The sequence below is a fragment of the Quercus suber genome, unplaced genomic scaffold (assembly GCF_002906115.3).
Source record: "Quercus suber isolate HL8 unplaced genomic scaffold, Cork oak 2.0 scaffold_16, whole genome shotgun sequence".
NCBI classification, from domain to species: Eukaryota; Viridiplantae; Streptophyta; class Magnoliopsida; order Fagales; family Fagaceae; genus Quercus; species Quercus suber.
This window is the reverse complement of record NW_027069481.1, coordinates 1,041,697-1,048,559: the sequence shown is the minus strand read 5'-3', so window position 1 is coordinate 1,048,559 and position 6,863 is coordinate 1,041,697. Positions and strand designations below refer to the sequence as shown.

At 30.6% G+C, this 6,863-nt stretch overlaps 1 long non-coding RNA gene across 2 annotated transcripts; it reads left to right on the top strand.

Annotated features, from left to right (window-relative positions):
- The first annotated feature begins 472 nt into the window (after positions 1-472).
- On the top strand, positions 473-2,716 carry LOC136071475 (uncharacterized). Of its 2 annotated transcripts, XR_010632759.1 has the most exons (4): positions 473-680; positions 785-837; positions 1,062-1,128; positions 1,659-2,716. It is a non-coding gene; the product is annotated as an uncharacterized LOC136071475 (long non-coding RNA). The 2 variants fall into 2 exon arrangements; XR_010632758.1 differs by having other exon boundaries at positions 1,062-2,716.
- The last annotated feature ends 4,147 nt before the right edge of the window (positions 2,717-6,863 follow it).

Below are 6,863 nucleotides of genomic sequence, written 5' to 3'. Positions count from 1 at the left end.
TCCGGCCTAATCTAGGCCATTTTCGGCAAGATCTTGGCTAGATCCGGTGAAATCTCGCCGAGATCTTGACGAAAATGGTCTAGATCTCACCGGATCTACCAAAAATCGTCGGAAATCGTGTGGGTCAGTCGGATCGGTTTGATCGGATTCTGGAGAAGGAAAACCGACCTCCGACCCGCCAAACTCGGGTTTTGGAGGAACAAACCCGTCGCCGATCGCCGGAGAAGTCGAATCGGTCGGCGGCGGGTCGGGTTGGTGGGTCTCTGGATAGCCCTAATCAATATATATACATACATATATATATATATATATCTATATATATATATAATAGACGAAGCTGAGAGAAAGTAAGGGCCTACAATTAAGGACGTGTTGACAAGTCAGAAAAGTGATGTCACTTAAAAAAAGCGATACTTTATATATTTTGGCAATGCTACGCACCATTTCAAAGCCTCTCATTATTATAAATATAAAAACAATAACCGGTTAATATTAAAAGAAACACGGAAATAGAAATAGAGAGGCGATGAAAGAGAGAGAGGCAACGAGGAAACGGGGAAAGAAGCAGAGAAAGAGAGAGGCGATCCTGGGACACGGAGAAAGAAACAGAGAAAAAGGCAGAATCAGACCATCGGAACCACAAAAACATAGAAAGAAAAACCTATGGCCCATCAACACCGGTAAATTTTTTTAGATTTCGGTATGAAATGTTACTTTTAATTGAGTTTTCATGTTGGATAGGTTTAGATTTGATTTGTTTTTGTTTTGGATTTTTAAAACATAGAATGATTGAGAGGGATACAGAGAGGGAACCGCAGATTGTCGAAACCGGCATCGGTACATTTTTCTCTCTTTTTTATTTTTTATTTTTATTTTCCCAGATTTGGGTATGCAATGTTACTTTTTGTGATTTTTTTTTTTTTTGTTGTATAGGTTTAGATTTTATTTTGCCTTTGATTCGTTTCTGTTTCGGGTTTTTGAGAAATTTTCACTGGCATCAAATAAGTATAGAATTGAATGTTACGCTGATATTACTTTTTTCTTTTTCAATCTTAATTTAGGTTTTTTTTTGTCGGAACCAATGCACGCTGCACAGAGAGAGGCCGCATACCCATTACCCCATAATCAGTAAAGTTATTGCTTTTTAATGGTTTTTTTTTTATTCGTTTTCAAATCTGGGGATTGAATATGATTTAGGTTTGAAGTCCTTGGTTGGATTGGTTTAGATTTAGATTTAGATTTAGTTATCTACCATGTAGGAAAAATTCTCACTTAAAAAACAAACATGCGTAAAACAAACTTGAAACACCACATTCAAAAGAAAAACGATGCATCTATTCGAACCCAAAGAAAAATGATGTATCTGTTGCTGTTTCTGTGATGTATGTCCATGGCTGTATTTCTGCTGCTGCATATTCTGTTTTCTACAGAACAGGTTCTGGAATAAGTTCTTAAAATTTTCTATTGCATGTTAAAAATGTTTTATTAAATTTTTATCTATTTTAGATTAGTTCTATGACAGATTTTGTTTGATCTGCTTCAATCTTTGTTTCCAGAGATTCCGATCAAGAAAAAAGAAAACCGTCTGCCAGTTCCTCTAAAAAAATCTTGGTTTCCAGTTACGCTAAACTAACCTTTTTGATTTCTGATTTTTCCAGAAAAAGAAGCAGAAGGCGTATGAAGGCGTATGAAGTCTTTTTATGTGTAAAAAGACTTAGTTTTTGGGTATTTTGGTTGGATGGGTATAGATTTAGATATTTGCTTTGATATTTTGGGATTTCTGTTACGGTTTGTAGATTTCAGATTTTGATGTTTGTTTGGTTCTTTCCTTCTTGCCCTAACTCATTTTTTCTCTCTTGCTTTCCATCTCTGTTTCTTTCCCAAGAAAGTTGTGATTATATATGCTTAGTTATTTGTTATTTTTCTTTAAAGAGTATAACTCGAGGGGTTATTCAGTTTGCGTAAATGGAAATTTGCTCTGTCACTCAAAACACAAATCTTTAATAATCAAAACCACACCAAAGTTTTATTTTAAAATTTTATTTTTTTCGGTCTGTTGTTTTTGAATGGTCCCTTTTTAAAAGCCAATGGAAATCTGGGGTGAAATTTTATACAAATTAGATTTACTATGATTGCCCTGTTTTTAAAATTCCTCTCGCTTGGATATCCCTGCAGAAAAAACAAAAAAAAGTAGTATCGGTGTATGTTCTATTAGTGCTCTCAATCATGTTATGTTATTAGAATCGTAATTAGATTGGTCCATGAAAGAATCATCCTTCAATTGTGTTCTTTGTGTATGGTATGTTAGTGCTCTCAATTATGTTATGAAACTAGAATCATAACAGATTGCAATATAGAAAACCAGAAAACCATAATTTCACTTAGAAAACATTATAAATTGCTATACACTTTAAACTTTCAGATTTTACAAAATAATGTTGCAGAGAAGAGATGGGGCAGAGCAGCAAAGCAGTAGATCATATGGCAGTTGCAGTGACTATTGAAAGGAATTTATAGTGATTTTAAACACCGTCTCAGTATTAAACAGAAAAAATTAATTTGGGGTTGTTAAAATAGTGATTTGGAAATTTGAGACTGTAAAACAGAGAGAGAAATATGAGCCTTCGTACACCGTCAGACTGCTGAATTTGTTACTGTTAAAGTTTTTTATTTTAATCTTTTAAACTTGAGCGTTATTAGTGATTTAGATTGAATTTTCCATTTTTTTAAAATTTATTATTATTGTTATTATTATTGGAAAAAAGGCAATAATATATTTTTATCTAAAAAATCTTGGGATTTTATGAGAATGTATGTAAGGAAATAAGTTAAAAAGCTTAAAGTTGAAAGTAATATAATTCTTGATAAAAACTTGAATTTTTTATTTTATGACAGCATTGTATACTCCTTATCAAGGTTTAATAAATTAGTAAGTCTTAAACTATTGAAATTCATGACACATTAGTGTCTAGATTGGCATAGCAATCAAATTGGTTCATTTTGCAAACTTTAAAGATTACTATTACGTTTATGTCCCTTCTTCAACCTGGATTTTTGCCCAAAATATGGAGTTTGGACCATTCATTCAACACACTATTAATTTAATCTTTTGAACCTGTGTGGAAACTACAAAGTTGAAGTGCATGAAAATTTTCCGCAAGCCATATATATATATATATATACACACACTCACAAAATATCATATTCTCTCTACAGTACCCACATTTACCATTCCACACCATCCAACTGATTGCTTTCACATGTTAAAAACATGAGCGAAATAGCACTAAGTTGAAAATTTCATATGATCATTGACAGAAAGATTTTAAAATGGTCTTTAACCATGATTAGATGTCCATATTTTATTGGTGCAGTAGAATTTTTAGCAAATTTTTAAGCATTATTTCATTTTCATAATGACTAATAAAGTATATATATATATATATATATAAATCACTTTTTCAATAAAAAAAGGTATCTGTAAATCAATCAAATCTTTGATACCCCTTTGTAGCTTCAGCTTTGTGGTCGTGCCACATTGGCTGCTACACACACAATCTGTGAATGTATTCTACTAAGTGAAACTCAAAGAATAAGAGGTGTCCTCCAACTGAACATGATCTACTAAATGAATTACATGCAATTTTTGTCAACTTAATAGCAATTACATTGATTGTTTTATTAATGAAAATTCACCAACCAGCAACCATAAAGTTACAACAACAAAATACATTTTCTGCAATTATCTACCATTAAAATAAAAGTTTAAAGTAGCTAACCCTAGTAATTATGTAGATAGAGTGGAATATTAACTAAAATCTAAGAGATAATCAACTTTGTATAAAAAACATTACACTTTCAGATTTCAAAGTTCTATATTTTCAACCACTCCTCAAAAACAGCAGAACAATAAGAAACTTTGGAAGTGTACTATCTTACATAGGCCTAAAGCAAATTTGGGAGAAGCCAGGATGGATGGACATCGGACCCCACTCTTCATCCAGCTTATACACTTTGAAATCAACCACTTTGGGACATCACAGTCTCTAATATACCGGTTGGTATGTTCTACCCTCCTCCTTTCTTTATTAAAGTATCTATCAATGATGAATTATTGATCCACGAAACATTTCCCAATGTATCAATCACATAGAATTGGCCCATATATACAGTAATATCATCATACTCAAAACTGTTATCATCTACAACAGCTAAACTCAAAGCCCCAGATTTTGCAAAGCCTAATCTTCCGGCACCAAAGATAACAAAAACGGCAGAGTCATTTACATTAGAGAAATCCCAAAAGGAAAAACAAAAAAAAAATAAGCATTCTAGTAAATCAAAGACATATATCAATAGAAAAATAATAGTAAAATTAAATATCAAGAATAAAAAAAAACAAAGGCGATCAGAGAAAATGCAGTTAAATATGCAAAAACTTAGTAATTAACATTAAAATCCAATAATTTTACTTACAAAAAATTACAAAACAACTGTACTCCCCAAACATTCAGATTTTAAACCATCCATCTTACAAATATGGCTATTAAGAAAACATAAGAGTACAAAACATAGGTGATTAGAGATAGGTGATTAGAGATGACATCACAAAATTGTCTCTAACAGCCATATATGAAAGAAGAGCCAACAGGAAATAACAAAACGCTATTCTAAAAGAGAACCAAGTAAAAGCATTGTTAAATATTATGTACCATGTCACCATAAAAGTGTTTTTTAAAGCATCTAAATCTATAGTTGGTGATGTCTAAGCCCACCAAACTCCAAAATTGAAGCAGAAAATATATATTGATAATTTAAAATATATATATATGCATGTGTATATTTTTTTATATATATATAGGCAAAGATTCCCTCAGGAAAAATCATTACAGGCCAACAAAAAAAATCTTAAAAGAAAGCTGCGACCTATTAAGAAAATCAACCCTTAATGGACTCAAAAGGAAAAGCTTCATCTATTATTACCTCCAAATCATGTCACTCTGCACTCTACAGGCACTTATGTAAAAATGAAAACATAATTTGACCTTTCAAATTAATTCAGTAACTCTTATTGAAGTATAATAAATGGTCTTATCAGTGAGAGGACCTTTTGTAGCATTCATAGTTAGGAATGAGAAGTTAAAGACTTTAGATAAACTGAAAAAAGACTTTGATTTAGTAATCCCTTAGCATGCAGTTATCAACAAAACATAATCAGTTCAAGAAAACTGAACAAAACTGAACTCAAGAAATTGGAAAAAAAAAAAAAAAAAGTAAATTAGTGAAAAATGTAGCCAAACCTTAAACCTTAATTGAGTAATGCAGCAAAACAGTATTTCACAAAAATTTTTTTATCTATCTATTTGTTTCTATTTAAAAAATGCAGTAACTAATTCAAGGGAAACCATTATTTCACTTTGAGGAACATCATCAATAAATCTACACTCTACAGTAATCGATANTTATATATATATATATATATACTTTATTAGTCATTATGAAAATGAAATAATGCTTAAAAATTTGCTAAAAATTCTACTGCACCAATAAAATATGGACATCTAATCATGGTTAAAGACCATTTTAAAATCTTTCTGTCAATGATCATATGAAATTTTCAACTTAGTGCTATTTCGCTCATGTTTTTAACAAGTGAAAGCAATCAGTTGGATGGTGTGGAATGGTAAATGTGGGTACTGTAGAGAGAATATGATATTTTGTGAGTGTGTGTATATATATATATATATATGGCTTGCGGAAAATTTTCATGCACTTCAACTTTGTAGTTTCCACACAGGTTCAAAAGATTAAATTAATAGTGTGTTGAATGAATGGTCCAAACTCCATATTTTGGGCAAAAATCCAGGTTGAAGAAGGGACATAAACGTAATAGTAATCTTTAAAGTTTGCAAAATGAACCAATTTGATTGCTATGCCAATCTAGACACTAATGTGTCATGAATTTCAATAGTTTAAGACTTCCTAATTTATTAAACCTTGATAAGGAGGATACAATGCTGTCATAAAATAAAAAAATTCAAGTTTTTATGAAGAATTATATTACTTTCAACTTTAAGCTTTTTAACTTATTTCCTTACATACATTCTCATAAAATCCCAAGATTTTTTAGATAAAAATATATTATTGCCTTTTTTCCAATAATAATAACAATAATAATAAATTTTAAAAAATGCAAAGATAATACATATAAATTAGTTTTAAATTCTGATTTTGGTTTTGACATTTTGAGTGCTATTTTAAAATTTTTAATTTAAATTTTTATAATTTCTAATACATTGGTGTGTGTTACATTGGTGTTTTAACATTTGATAACAGTTCAATGCTTAAGAGGTTTCAACACGAGGATGACTTTAGGCTTGGCATTTTGTATAGAGATGTAGATTGAATCAGATTTAATACAATTGATTCTATTACAATAAGAGAATGTGTTCGTAACCATATTTCAACATGCATACTTTAGAATGTATAGTAATAATAAACAAACAGATTGATAACTAACGGATGTTACACACTTTGCAACCAATTTCTTCTTTACAAATTGATTTTATTAACCAAATTTCTCTTCTACTTATTTCATACTTCAATAACTATATTCTCTCGAACCCACAACATTTTTAATTAATATTTTCTCTAGATCATGTGTTGATGCTAAGTTATGCCTGTCTTTTAGAAGAACACCTACACATTAACATCATTATATGAACAACTAACCATCAACCCCCTTTCCTATTTACCATCACATTAAGTATAATATATTAAATTGATTGTTTTCTAATTTATAAATTGATCCCGCGCATTGCGCGGGTTAAATACTAGTATATATAAAAGCAAAGACCTCATAT